Source organism: Lasioglossum baleicum, chromosome 20 (assembly GCF_051020765.1).
Source record: "Lasioglossum baleicum chromosome 20, iyLasBale1, whole genome shotgun sequence".
NCBI classification, from domain to species: Eukaryota; Metazoa; Arthropoda; class Insecta; order Hymenoptera; family Halictidae; genus Lasioglossum; species Lasioglossum baleicum.
This window is the reverse complement of record NC_134948.1, coordinates 3,048,874-3,064,543: the sequence shown is the minus strand read 5'-3', so window position 1 is coordinate 3,064,543 and position 15,670 is coordinate 3,048,874. Positions and strand designations below refer to the sequence as shown.

The 15,670-nt window shown below is 37.2% G+C and overlaps 2 protein-coding genes across 4 annotated transcripts in view; one reads left to right on the top strand and one right to left on the bottom strand.

The window, feature by feature from the left end:
* Nucleotides 1-2,858, bottom strand: part of LOC143218856 (adenylate cyclase type 6) — a 78,522-nt gene extending 75,664 nt beyond the window's left edge. Inside the window, exon 1 of one of the 2 annotated variants that reach the window (XM_076444379.1) lies at nucleotides 2,234-2,858. The gene's annotated coding sequence lies outside the window, so the exon portion shown is untranslated. The remainder of the gene's footprint in view (nucleotides 1-2,233) is intronic. The other variant, XM_076444380.1, reaches the window with a different exon arrangement.
* LOC143218859 (uncharacterized) overlaps nucleotides 1-15,670 on the top strand; it is a 61,955-nt gene that overhangs the window by 41,247 nt on the left and 5,038 nt on the right. The window contains exon 1 of one of the 2 annotated variants that reach the window (XM_076444385.1): nucleotides 8,347-8,616. The exons of the other annotated variant lie outside the window; for it this stretch is intronic. The gene's annotated coding sequence lies outside the window, so the exon portion shown is untranslated. Of the gene's footprint in view, nucleotides 1-8,346; nucleotides 8,617-15,670 lie in introns of those variants that run through there. 2 annotated transcript variants of the gene reach the window in all.

The following is a 15,670-nucleotide window of genomic DNA, read 5'->3' as shown; positions in this document are numbered from 1 at the left end:
AATTATCTGAGTGAATCAGAAAGTCGATAATTTTAAAAAAATTGAAACGCATAAGCATTATTAGTGTTATTTTATACTTTATGAGTAAACTGCTGGTGAGATTACTATTTTATAATTGCTGTGTATTATTGTATACATTTTCTGCATAGTGTTAACCGAATATTGTTCTATTGTTCTCGAGTATATAACTGTTTCAAGCGCCCAATTACTATAATTGGCCATGTTATCTTGTCTATTTGTTCAGGTGTGTTATTATTAATATCCGATATCAATCGTGCCGTGATTATCGTTACAGAATTATTGTCATTATCTTTTATGTGACAATTGCTCGGCTTTGTTAATAAACCAACAGGGCAACAACAGTGGAATTGCTGGCGAGAAGCGTCACGAATCTAATTAACAGCCGCTTTCTTTGAGGACTGTGTCCGTAAGACATAGCTCAAGTTCGTGGACTGCCTAAGGCGAGGCTAATTAAGAAACCGAGTTCATGGTTACGCGGCAGCTAGAATAATACGATGATTGTCAGTAGACTGCGGATTTGATCCATTTACTCAACTATAAACTCTGTTGCAAACTGTGTAACCCCGATTACAACTAAAATAATTATTTACATACTCGTCTTTTATATCTGATATTAGTACAATATCAAATTAGGCGTATCTCATTTTAATATTGTACAATTCAGAAAATTGCAATATATTAATTTGTCATTAAAAAAAGAAATTGTCTGTCGTAAGAAATGTTGGAAAAATCAACAATTTGGCACTAGCGATACGAAGAACACGTGCTCTGCAGCACGGTACGATTGTCAATCATCGACCCAGGTCATTCTCATTGTTCCAGTAAGAAAAAGAATGGCAATTAAAACGGGCTTTCGATTATTTTCCAATAACAGAAAGTCGCTGCCAATCCGAGCGCATTTGTAATCGCGGGATTTGTGTAACCGGCTGCCAATTGCAGCGAAAGCTTCGCTGTCGTGAGTGACGTTGCGAGACCGAATTGATTTCACTAGCATTCACAATATCACGCGGAAAAACTAGGTTCCGCATTTTACCTGCAGCCTCCTATCAAAACTGCATAATTTACCCCGAATAGAATTAGCCGAGACTTCAACAATCGAAACACACATTTCTATATTAATTACTTAAATACTTGTAGCTTCATTTCTGTTTGCACAATCATCTAGAACCTAGATTCTAGGTGCTTGCAATATTTGCTAAGTGCATGGCATTTGATATCAAATTCCTCCAACCCCATTAAATATTTGTCCCTTTTATTTGTTTTCAAATTTTAACAAAAATCGCACGTGAACGATAATTTATCATCGGACTGCGGATCTTTAGGCAAAATAAACATTTTCTGCATCAATTGCAATCTTTATTTCTTTCCTTAATGATTTTAATAGAGGATAAATCATGAATTGACATCTTCAATTTTTTAAATTTTGCTATAAATGCTATAAAATATTAAAATGGCATTTATGACATTTATGGCTCCTGAAAATGTTCAAAAAGGCTAGAATATAAAATTCGATAGAATTTTAGAAAGAAAATAAACATTTTCTGCATCAATTGCAATCTTTATTTCCTTCCATAATGATTTTAATAGAGGATAAATCATGAATTGACATCTTCAATTTTTTAAATTTTGCTATAAATGCTATAAAATATTAAAATGGCATTGATGACATTTAATGGCTCCTGAAAATGTTCAAAAAGGCTAGAATATAAAATTCGATAGAATTTTAGAAAGAAAATAAACATTTTCTGCATCAATTGCAATCTTTATTTCTTTCCTTAATGATTTTAATAGAGGATAAATCATGAATTGACATCTTCAATTTTTTAAATTTTGCTATAAATGCTATAAAATATTAAAATGGCATTGATGACATTTAATGGCTCCTGAAAATGTTCAAAAAGGCTAGAATATAAAATGCGACAGAATTTTGTACAATTTTTATTTGTTTTAGATGTACAAAGGCTGTCCCATTAAAAACAGGATTTCATTTCATTCCACTTTCTTAAAATTTGTCTACAAAACTTGGAAAATGCATAAACATCCGCAGTCTAGCCATGACATTTTGAATGAAATATTTGGATGTGAAATTACTGATTATCTGTTGAATTATAATATTTTGCAGTGACTCAAAGAGCACGAGGACAAGACCAGTCCCCTTGCAGTTAATTATCGATCCGTCCCGCTAATCGACGATAAGTCCCGTCGATCTTACCTCGCAGTGCTCTCGATCCCATCTCGATTTCCATTCTCATAACACTCCTCAGGTCTTCACGGCCATTTTCCCGGCGTCGTTGATCAATTTCCTCCTGCGATGCACATGATCTCACCTGTGCTCTCTCACCTGCACCGAAACTGCCCCTCTGTTCACTCGACAAAGATCGCATCACGATCTACAACTACATGTTTCATCATATCTTGGAGTCACTGACAATTTATCGAATATTTTCACCAGTTCGAAGTCTATGGTGTTCTCAAAATCCCATCAAGTGACAGTTCAACCTCCACAAAAATTCACAGCACTGCCCTAAGTGCACATGAGCTGCCACACTCGATTTTATAATACTCTTTTCGCCAGTCTGATTAAAACTGTCTGTTTCTACTTGCTGATCGAAAATCCAGTCTATAAAACAATGACTCTTCTCGACTTTTTAAGGGCTGTTTCAAAGGTTAGGGGAGGGTCTTTTTACGACGAGGTAGGTCGAGGGTTCATTATCGGTCGGGATTTTTTTATTTTGCGAAACCGCGAGATTAGGGGAGCACACACTTGTTTGAATGTCGGAACGCGACGCGTCTCGGACAAGTGTCGCGCGCAGACTGGAGCCTCCGCTCGCGTTTCCAAAGCGAGTTCCCGCTCGCGTGTATTGCGCAGGCCTCTTAGGGATCATGCGAGCCCTTATTATACTTCAACACCTCGAGTTCCTCTCTCGGAAAAAATCCTGGAATCGCCGGAATCGTAAAACAAGTTGTTCCGACTTCTGGCTAATTTCATGGAGCCATGTAACTCCGCTAAAAAGAATTTTACAATCTCCTGTACGAAGATATCGTAATCAGCGAATTCGTTACAAACGTCTGCCACAAAGAATTTTACGCCATTCATTAATTTTTGGCAGAGAGAGAACCTAAATTCGATATAAATGTCCAGTAGAAAAAATTGTACAGCCTTCGTTATTTCCTGGTGTAGAGAGCTGATTACATAATTGGCTAATTTAGTATGAAAGTCTGCTGAGACGAATTTAACTCCATTCCTTATTTTTCGTCGCGAAAAGTGGAGTGTGTAGTAATTAAATTCAATGTGTTCTTCTTTTTGGAAAGACATTTTGCCTCTCTCGTTGTATTTTGCAGATAACTAGTCATTAAATAATTTCATTCGCTCCGACGAAGGGCAATTATTTTGTTTACGAAGATATTTACGATTTTTCGTACGAGATTAATTTTAATATTCGTTGGAAATTATTTCCAACATAACTCAACTTAATAATTATGAGCACAATTGAATTTAGAAAAAAATTTAATTCGAGGAGGGTGGAGGTGTCGATGCGATAGGTTCTCTGGAGGTTTATTTTTCCGCGATTGATAGTGGGCGATACAGTGAGACAAAGTGTCTTAGGGCTGTTCACTCTAGCATCCGCATTCTAAATATAATGTCTGGACGATAGGCTGAAGAAGTCTGCTGCCTTGGCTGATCATATTAACCCAGTTCTTATCGATCCCCCCCTCAGAGCTTCCGTTCACCTATTCACTCTATTGTGCTCCCTGTTGCAGTAGGCACTGTCTACCTGAATGAAGAAAAATTCACTGTTGCACCTGACCTAGAAATACTCTCGCCAGCTACCACCATATTGTGCAATATTATTATCATATTCGATGAAATATTCATATCTCGTATTCAGATTCGTTTGGATATTCCATTTTTTTATTCGCAACTTCCACAGTATGAATATTTACATCCGATATTGTGTGTGTCAATAAAATCGCCGAACATCGCCGTTCAATATGTATGGCGCGATGTTGATTATTATTTATTGTATCAGATCAGCATTATATTACTGTAGAAAATGTCTGTATGCTGTTAGGGTGAATGACACGATTATTATGGCTGCTTCGGGCGCCTTATTGTGATGATCATTATTATTATTCCCAATGACACATCAATTATTATGACGGCTTGACGCCTCGTTATTATAATCATTCCGGAAGGATATTTTTAGTAATATTCTGCCTGTTTCACGCGTCCCATTATTATTAATTTCATAAATTCCCTGACGGCTGCTTCACGCGCCATATTATTTTTATTTTTTACATTTCTGATGGATGCTTCTGTTTTTTTCACAATTCCCTCGTGTGACTGCTCCATACGCCGCTTTTTTATTACGTATTGTTACGACGGCTGCTCCACGCGCCCCACAATTATTTTTATTTATGAAGAAATTGGTTGGACGAAATAATAAAACAGTGAAAGATTTAAAAAATTCTAGAATGTTGTAATGTTGCTTTTAATGCAACAAAGTCGTTAAGGGATGAAATCAATTTTTCTGTTATTCCCGCTTCCCACAATCTATGCGAAACATTTCTATTTTGCATAAAGATCCGCAGTCTAATCATCATCATCCACAATCACAGTAAGGAGCATAACTGATTCCACACACTTTAAATCAGAACAACTTTTTTATGAATAGACCAAACGACTTCAATTTCTCTGTAAGGCTAGAGGAATTAGTTTAGTAAATGATGTGTAAAAAATATGTTGAAAAAATGCGTTTGAACGGAATTGAGAAAAACAATAGTAAAAATTGCTTTTTACTACATTTTAGCTGGGCCAATAACGAAAATTCAAAAGATGTGTCTGGTCAACTGGTATAAATTATAATATATACGCTCTGAAAATTTCATTGAAATTAGTTAATTGGTTTGCGAATTATAAACGATCAAAAGTGGTAGTTTCTAGTGTACCATAAAGTGGCAAGTTTTACCATTTTTTATCGTTTATAATTCGTAAACCGATTAACCAATTTCCATGAAATTTTCAGAGCGTATATAATTTATACCAGTCGACAAAACACATTTTGAAAATTTTCGTTATTGAGCCAGCTAAAAAAGTTGTAAAAACCAATTTTCAGTATTGTTTTTCACAATTCCGACCAAATGCATTTTTTCAACTTATTTATTAGACGTCATTTACTAAACTAATTCTTATAGCCTTACAGAGAAATTGAAGTCGTTTGGTCCATTCATATAAAAGTTGTTCTGATTTAAAGTGTGTGGAATCAGTTATGCTGCTTACTGTAATATCGTTTTTAAAGTCCATATCAACAATTCGAATTTCTTCTCTCAACTCGATTTAAATGAGATGATTCGTTCAATTTCAATGACATTATTGATTCAATTTAAATTTACATGGAATTATGCATACAATAAAATTATGTAGCACGAGATCATTTAATTCCCTTTATTTACCATTTAATTTCATACCAATATTCATTACGTTCAAGCATGTTCTCTCCAAATTTCTTGAACGTGCCACATGTTATGCCCGTGTCGAGCAAAACCAGATCGCCATTGTTTACAATACCCTCCCCCCTTCCGCAAGAAGATCGTTCTGGCATTGTCTGCGGGGTCACGGTCTGAGGAACCAGCACGTGTTGCCGAACTTCCCCGAGAATGGCAATCGCGAATGCACCAGGTCCTTTGATCATCCCAGAAATCCTGGATCTTAGCTGCAACTTCGGGGCGTTAAGTTTCCTCGTACACGGAACCGCCATTCAGAACTTTAATAATGGAAACTCCGGAACGATTGCACCCTCGATCTATCGGCTTCTCGCATTGTTAATGAACTGCCGTTTTGCACCAAGGTTCCGAGAAGTGAAAAATTAATTAGCGTGCTTCAGATTCCATGTAAATTCTATTCCACTACTGTTCAGTCGTAAAATTCATTTTTACGGAGGTGTTAACGTTCGGAAAATATTTTCAAATTTTTTGCGGGATACTTTGACATTCTTTTTGCAACTGGGAGGGTGAATTTTCCTGTGAATATAATAGCCTTCGCAATTTTTTGTCGTCAGTGAATTTTTCACGATGAGAGATATTTTTAAATTTCACTGCAAGGGGTGGTCTTCATTTTTTATTGATTGCAGGATCCTTTGACACTTCCTTGTTAGATAAAGGACGCTGGAGTTCACTTTCCTGCGAAATTGTTGAAAAGGGTGCTCACAATATTTTTGTTATGAGCTGGCAGTCAGAGTTAATCATTAATCAATTAAAAAGTTTAATCAAGATTACTTGATTAATGTGTACGATTGAAACAGGTAATCGTTGAAAAATCGACGATTGATTCAATCGATTGATGGAAATTAATCGTCAATCGTTGCTTAAAAAGAGAAATCATCGAAAAATCGAAGACTAATTTAATCAATTGTTGAAATTAATTGCCACACGGTCTATCAATAAATTGTAATACGGAGGGAGAGAGAGAGAGAGCGGAGATGAAGAATTGACAGAAATATATCTCGACAGAAACTCAGTTTACACTTTTTTCAGTACGCATACAGTTTTGACTACAGTTTAATCAATTATCCGATTGATGATTACAATTGTAAAGAATGTAATCGTTAACCTCAATTAACGACTAAAGTAGGAGTTTATAATTATTAATTGTTAATTGTGATTAACGATTGAAGTAGAAATTTATTCGGCAATCGTTGATTTTTTTGCCCAACTCTGCTAGTAGTACACACTGGATTTAATAACTTTGTAGAATTCATTGATGTCTGTTTTCTGAATTGGAAGTGTTTTTTATAAACACGAGTTTTCAAAGTGTTTTTATCGCCAGCACGATTCGGAATAAAATTTTTAAATAGCGTTTACCGCGTTTCTCGTACATATTCACGTAACACAGTTCACAATTGGTTGATTCTGTAAATCAAAATTCGGATTCTCGCCATGCCGACAGGCAATAGAAAATCGAACGGTTATTGTGTCCACAGTTCCGAATCGCGGCGAAAAAAAAAGCTGAAAACAATCGAACTAATCAAAGTTCGATTGAACGCGTGCCGGCACAACTTCTCCGCCGAGTAATAGATTTTTCCCGCTGACACTCTGCCGGCAATCATTGATTTTTCATTTTTTCCTATCGCTCGCACACGATGTTGTCTCTATTTTCTACCGCTGGAGATAAAGAAATAATGTCACAATTCGATACCGGTATGGCGAAGTTTCAAATACGTCGTGGATAATTGAGATATTACGTTGCTAATTGGAATGAGAATGAGGGGAAACGCTTCGTGCGAGACGGAGCGATGCTTGGTTCTACGCATGTGCAGTCGTCAGACGCGTACCTGTACCCACGAAACCCTGCACAATTTTCCTGGAACTACAAAATATATTTTTTGAACTTCAGAAATCCAAGTTTTAAGAGTGTGACAATTTTTCAAGAGAATTAGACAATTAATTTTAAGTCGCTGTGGATTTCAATTTTTAGTGTTGTTATGTGATGACTAGACTGCGGATGTTTATGCAAAATAAAAAATGCCTGCGTCGATTCCAAGACACAGAAGCTAAATAAAAATTTCTTTCTTCTTTTAATTATTTTATTAAGCTGGAATTAATACGTTGATGTTCTTAAATTTTCGAAATATGTCTACTGCTTTAAATTGTACATATCAATTTTGCTAATAAGTGCATGATCATATAGGACTGCGATTTTTATTCATATTTGTAGTTACATTATTCTAAAATTTAATAAACCTCCTGAAAGTTGTTTCATTTAATTTTTCAGTAATTGTTCTGATAACATGGAGCTGTAATTTTTACAAAACAATATACTTCATTTATTAACAGGTTTTTTTTTAGATACTTTATTGCTTTTTAAAAATTTGATGAAGTCAGCTAGTTATTATTTCCTGTTTTTAAAATTCCACATTGATGTAAATTATTTTAGGAATTAATCTCCACAACCTAATATAAATAAATGATTAGAAATAGCATTAGAATGATTCTACAATAGAAGAGCCTTTGTTTAATTTCTCGCAGCACGATCAAAATATTAAAAAAAAATTCTTGCCTACTTCAGAGTTAAACTGCGGCGGTTTATGCAATCGTCAATATTTGTAGACTAATCTGGAGAAAATGGAATAAAATACCATCTTATTTCCAGTGGTAGTAGCCTTTGCAGATCTTAAACAAATAAAAATTGTACTAAATTCTATTTTATGTTGTAGTCTTTTTTGAAAATTTTCAGAACCCATAAACGCATGAAGATCCGCAGTCTATTCAGGGTTGTTATCAAGTGGTATTCGAAAAATGTTCGGGCAAGTGCTGCCAGATTTAGCCGCCCACGCGACACGGCCCTGGCCAGAAGTCGGGTATCCCGCATCGAAGGCAGTGCTCGTCCCACGATGGTAGAACGTCGCAGTTTTTACGCGGTTTTCGAGGTCTTCGACAACGAAGAAGGGTTCCCCGACCTGACACACCCGATGTGAATCTTCGTGTCATCGTGGTGTCCTGCGACAGAGGACATCGACGTGTCCTCTTCGAGCCGTGGCAGAGAGAGAGAGCATCATCTCCTGTGACAGTGGGCGGTGTCAGGTTAGGTTTTCGAGGGTAAGACGCAGTGTTGAGTTCATTGACAGACCCCGATAAACGTTTTTATTTGCCCTCTTTGTTGACCCCTATCGATCCGTCTCCTGGGGCTGAATGTTAATTCTATTTTTAATGGACATTTCGCTGTACACCTAAACCGCCCTTCAATATCCCCGCGGCGATTCACACCCCGTTCACTATGGTCCATAGTGGGCGATGTGTGCTGGCATTTGTTTGTTTATTTTCGGGCGGCTGCAACTTCTGCTCCAGTGTTGCTTGCTTTTGTTCGACACTCGCTATCATCAAGCAACTGCTCCGATCAGACAGGTCTGTTTTATCTTCGAGCAAATTGTAAAACGTTCTATGTATTCGGGATTATGTTACAGTGAATTCTTCTGGTGCGTTTTATATGTTTTAGTTTGTGGTAGAGTCACGAATTTTTTGGTTTGGAGATATGGACTTTTTATGTTTGTTGTGCTGAAATTTGTCTTTCGGTGTCTTCCCTTTTTTTTTTGGTCGGGAATTGTTCGATATCGTTCAGCGGCGATTTGGTCAATTTTATTCGAGAGCTAATTGTTCAATTTTATTTTGGAGCATGATGTTCTATTTTATTTTGGAGCGAATTGTTCAATTTTATTCAGGAGCGAATTGATCGATTTTATTCTGGAGGGAATTGTTCGATTTTATTCTGGAGGGAATTGTTCGATTTTATTCTGGAGGGAATTGTTCGATTTTATTTTGGAGCGAATTGTTCAATTTTATTCAGCGGCGAATTGTTGAATTTTATTCAAGAACGAATTATTTAATTTTATTATGGTGTGAATTGTTGAATTTTATTCAGCAACGAATCGTAGAATTTTATTCAGGTGCGAATCGTAGAATTTTATTCAGGTGCGAATTGTTGAATATTATTCAGGAGCGAATTGTTGAATATTATTCAGGAGCGAATTGTTGAATATTATTCAGGATCGAATTGTTCTACTGTTATTCAGGAGCGAATTATTCATAACAATGCACATTGCACCACAATCAGCAACGGTCTTTTCCGCGACACTTATCCAGTTCCTCAAATTATTCGTATGTCGGAAAAGTGTCGGTCAGTCGCGGTACTTAATTAGCCCGGTTCTATAAAAGGGAAAAGTTTGTTTTCATGTCCGAGGAATTATGCACTGTAGAGATTCAAAGAGGGCGGAGTTGTAATTAAGTTGTTCAGGCTGGTTGGTTTTCCCCGGCGTGCTAGTGGATACAGGAAGTTTATGAGTGGTGTTAGGTCCGGTGCGTAGGCGGCTCTTTACGACGGGCAAATAATGAATATATTAAATAGTATTTACGGTTGACATTACGTCCCCTAAAAGTGTAGATTACAGCACGTTCTATGACTCGGTTGTGGCATTCAAATTGTTGTCTCCCTCTGTTGTTTGTTTGTTTTTTTTTTCAAAGATTATCTAACAACAAGTTGCGTGACATTTTGTTTAGAATAATTGTTCGAGGCTGATGGCTCCAGACTTTATGAATAAAGGGGGCTCGAAGTTATTAATAATCGAAGCCCATTGACTATATAAAAAAAATAAACCGTCGCCGGTATAAATAAATTAGTGCTATTGATTCTAGTACGTCCGGGACAGTGTATTATTTTTATTGAACTGTCTGCATTGATATTTCATGTGCTTCTATATTATTTCCATAAATGTATAGTCTACTGCACGTGTAAATAGAATGTATACATTTATTCAAATCGGTTTAGAAATATCTCTCGGAGATTTTGAATGTGTCTGGCAGTATCTTGCCATTGTTTTCCATGCAAATATTTAAAGATACATATTTATGTTGTCGACTGTGAATGTCCGAGTTTAGTAAGTCACGTCATTCTTTTTAGATAATTATAATCAGCCTTCTAGACACATTCAGTGGCTACTTAAAAATATTTTTCGAGATTTTTAACGTTCTCTTTTACCAATTCTTTATGAATACGTCTGGCAGTATTTTGTCGTTGTTTTCCATGGAAATATTTAAAGATACATATTTATGTTGTCGACTGTGAATGTCCGAGTTTAGTAAGTCACGTCATTCTTTTTAGATAATTATAATCAGCCTTCTAGACACATTCAGTGGCTACTTAAAAATATTTTTCGAGATTTTTAACGTTCTCTTTTACCAATTCTTTATGAATACGTCTGGCAGTATTTTGTCGTTGTTTTCCATGGAAATATTTAAAGATACATATTTATGTTGTCGACTGTGAATGTCCGAGTTTAGTAAGTCACGTCATTCTTTTTAGACAATTATAATCAGCCTTCTAGACACATTCAGTGGCTACTTAAAAATATTTTTCGAGATTTTTAACGTTCTCTTTTACCAATTCTTTATGAATACGTCTGGCAGTATTCTGTCGTTGTTTTCCATGCATATTTGAAGATACATATCTATGTTGTCGATTGTCAATGTCCGAGTTAATTAAGTCACGTCGTTCTTTTTAGATAATCTGCCTTCTAGACACAGTCAGTGGCTTGTTAGTAAACGTCGAGCGTCGAAAAATCAATGGGGAAGTTTCTTCGGCAGTTTTGAAGTTGCGTGAATTCTGATAAATCCGGGACTAAAGTTCTGTTGGATATTGTTGCGAAGTTTCTTCCGTCCCCTTACTGCCTCTCCAACCCTCATTGCAGCTGGACAGGGATGCCTCGAGTTATAATCCCTGGAGCGCACTCGATGCTGAAGCGTCTTGTTGCCGAGTTCTCTGAACTAACATTTGTTAATGTCGTGGTTAGAAATTTCTAACATGCTCGCCTGTTGTTCGCGAAATTCTTCTAGCTTGTACAAGCTTCGCTCACCTCCTCGAAATTAATTTTCTACCCTTCGAAAGAAATTAATTAACAAACTAACCACTTGTTTAATTCTTCCACAACAAACAAACATGGAAATTTCGACCTCGATTAAATTGTACAAAAATGTTTCCTATTGTATAATTTTTTATCGACAAAAGTAAGAATTGCGATTAGAATATAAATTTTCTGCAATAGCATCCACAATGTTAATTTAAATTAAGAAATCTGTCGCGCATTCTGGTAAATATTTTAAATTGCGTTTCATTCTTCCACGAACAAATATAATTAGAACAAAGTAAGAATTGCAATTAGAATATAAATTCTCTGCAATAGCATCCACAATGTTAATTTAAATTAAAAAAATCTGTTGCGCACTCTGGTAAATATTTTAAAATGCTTCAGAGTAGATATAAACAACAAATTTTAATTTATTCTATCGTGTTAGTCAACTTAAAATGCTTCGAAAGCGTTGCTAGAAAATGTTTTAAATGCTTTGTTGCATCAAATTTCACTTGAAAATTGCCCTAAGTGCTTACAGTCCCTCGGCCCGCTAAAAAATTAAACAGCCGTGAAAGGAGGTGTAAAATCCCTCTACCGTTTTACGGTGAGAATTTGCAAGGTGTTGTAAAGGGTTGAGCCATTAAACATTTCCGTGGAGAACCATTTCCCATGGACCTAGGATAAATCCTAGAGGGATGTTCTAGTGATCAATGGGGTACAGTTCGACGATGATCGCATGTGGACCAGCAACGTTCCCCAGGGTCGAACCAACAATGAAAAATGCAAGAAATAGGTTAAACTGCGGAAGAAAGTTCAATCCGGTGCGCTTTGGGTCGCGCTTTATCCCATTGTTTTCCGAGTGTCGAGTTACCCTCTGTCTCGGGCCACTTGCGCCGAGTAAAGTTGCCGGTAATTAGATTCTTTTGTTCCGCCCTTAAAACCGTGACTTCCTCCCTCTCCATTTCTCTCGCTGTTTTAAGCATTCAGTGCTGCGGCCTCCACTACTTCTGGCAAGAAACTGTGTGGCCAGACTCTACGGTTTTTCAGGCTGTCCTCCTGGCGAAATGGTGTCGTCTTTTGAGGATCGTTCGCTCGGAATAGTGCAGGATATTATTTATTTAAAAATTCTGATTGCTTGCCTGCTGCTCTTGACATCTAGCACTGACGTTTCTCTTCAGAGGTACCTTCACAGTAGATTGCAATATTTACGCTGAAACCCGTAGTCGGAAAATTAGTTTCCTTTTTCTTATTTTGAAAAACATTACAATTTTTCGTGGGGCCTATGTAAAATACTTCGGAATGGTCCAGAATATTTTTAACAACCATTTGTCCGTAAGGCTCCAGACAGTTTTGAGAGTATCTAGAATTTTGTCAGAAGGCTTCAGAATTTTTTTTTATTTTTAAATCCACAGTAAAATACAATTAGAATAGCTTCCTTAATTTTTAGAATATTGTTAAGGCTCCAGACAGTTTTGAAAGTATCTAGAATTTTGTCAGAAGGTTCCAGGATTCTTTTTTCTTTTGAAATCCACAATAAAATGCAATCCTTAATGTTTAGAATATTGTGACTCAATACATGGCACAGTATCAAAAAATTTGTCAAGAAAAGGACCCTGTAAAATATAATTTGAAATGGTCTAGAATTTTTTTAACAGCTGTAGCATTTTTTCATAAGGCTCCAGACAGTTTCGAGAGTATCTAGAATTTTGTCAGAAGGCTCCAGAATTTTTTTTATTTTGCAATCCATAGTAAAATACAATTAGAATAGCTTCCTTAATTTTTAAAATATTGTGACGCGGTACATGGCACACAGTGTCGGCGAAGTAAAATTAATCTGAAATTACATATGGTCATTTTCTCTGAAGCTCCGCGCCTCGAGCTCATTATCCCCATGCCAATAAAACAGGCTGCTCTTTAATTTCGGAATATTGCGGGCCAGAATTTGCGGAGCTAAAATTATTATTGCCAGTGTGACCGTGGCAAGTGTAAAATCAGAAACAATTTCGGGCTGGTGCAGGGGCCATTAAACGCGTTGTTCCTGGCACGGTGGGGTAACATTAACCACGATACGCAGCAGCGCTAATACACATATATTAATGAATCGTGGAATTTCAGTATGAACAATTAATTCAGAAGAACTCATTAGACCGGCCATTAAATGGCCAGCTAATCGCGCGTCCACAGAGCCCGGGCTCTTCGTTGAATAGGTTCATTTCCAGATCAAAGATTCGTTAAATGGCTCTCCAGCGGAATACATAAGGGCTCGCTGGAAAAACCACTTTATAGTCGGACCGTGTAAAGCAGCGGGTGATTTAAATGCCGGCGGAAAAAACGAGTTCGTTTTAATTCTGTCACGTTTCCCGATCGTCTCGCCGGCCTGCATACAATGTAATATAATGTATACTATTACTTGTGCCGTGGAGGAAATATAATAGCACTGAAAGTTAATCGATCAGCCAGCCAAAGAGAGACAGAGAGAGAGCCTATACTCTTTGTGAGCGTACACACACACACAGACGATGAAAAATTGGGGACAGAGCAGAAGAGAGACAGAGAGAGGGAAAGCACGAAAAACAGAGGTTTTTTATCGATCCAAAGACGAACGAATTTTCAGAGATATTGCTGCAGGGATGGAACTGAATTAATCTCGTAACTTCCATCACGAAATTCGTAGATGTATCCCTACAATTCTTTTTAAAAGCCTGTCTATTTTTGTGAGCTTCTTCTGCTATGTTTTATGACGCTGCTGGATGCTTTTGTGGACTCCAAAGTGTTTTTACTAGTCCGAGCATTTCCCAGAAGCACTCTCGTTCGTCCTGGAGCGCTCCAGAATTTTTTGATCGCGCAGGACATTTTTCTATCGGCTCTCCAATTTTGAGAAAGACTCCGGAATTTTTTGAGAGGCATCAGAACTTTTTAGAAGGCTCTAGAATTTTTCGGAAGAGCCGACATTGCTCGAGAATTTTTTGGGGCACTTCAACGTTTTTCAGGAGACTCCAGAATTTTTTCGGAAGGATCGCCATTGTACCGGAAGGCTCTAGAAATATTTGATAAACTTCAGAACATTTTAGAACGCTCCAGAATTTTCTCGAAGATCCCCAAACTGTTCTGGAGGGTAGCTGAACGTTTTAGAATGCTCCTCAATTTTCTGGGAGGTTCTAGAATATTTTTTGGAACCACAATAATACTGAAAACCGAATGAAACTCTATTAAATAATTTAGCAGCAGAAAGTTTCGATAGGCGATCAATTATGTTCTCGGTATCAGATAAGTTTCTATTTCTTATTACGCGAATTTATCAGTGACACAGTATTCACTGATAAATACCCACACCACCACATTCCCGTGATATTTATCTTCAATATATCACTATCTACCAGCAGTTCAAGCTAAAGCAGAAACAATTTAAACGGTGCTTTAATTCGCAGCGAGAAGGGAATAAAAGTGAGCAGACACAATTGCCGGTTCTATCGTTGTGCTAGTGGGGATTTCCGTGTAAACTCTCACGAAATTCCCCGGCTCCGGACTGATAAGGGAGTTATCTAATCTGGAAGTTGGAGGGGTGGGACTGCAAAAAAAGGAATCCATGGCTGAGCGTGTGCATGCAAAACGCTCGTTAATCGTCGTCGTCTGCAAGGTCGGAAAAAACGGGGCGGAATGGAAAAACAAATCCCTCTGCCTCGGCTAAACTTGTTTCACGTTTCTGCGAGCCTTTTTGCAGGCCTTCGAGTAGTTACTGTACCGGATTATATCGTGTTTCTGCATTAACACTTCGAATTAGCTGACCGTTGTTTCCCTCGCGAGCTTCGAATTAATATCTGTGATCAGACTTCGTGAAAATAAAAACAAATTATAGCTGCGCTTTGTATAGCCCTAGGGGATGAATTATATCTTAGCACAATTTTCATTAGTGGAATTGTTCTACCACGTGACGAGAAAGTTATGCTGAAGTTTTCGCTTGGCGATTATACCGTTTGACCTGGATAGCAAAACTCGAGACAAAAATTCTGTGGGAGACGGACGTTTATTAAAATTACATTGGAAATTTGTTAATTGTTGGAAATTGATGGAGTTTTCGAATCTCCGGGTAATTTCTTTGCTTGGAGCTGTATAAAGACAGAACGGTGGAATCACCTTTTAATTAGTCGGAGTCCGCTGGACCTAACGATGGTTAATGAGTTCAATTAAGCGGAGTTGCACTTGCCAATGATAAATCTTCCTTTGCATCTAAACGTCTCAAGTATGATTAAATT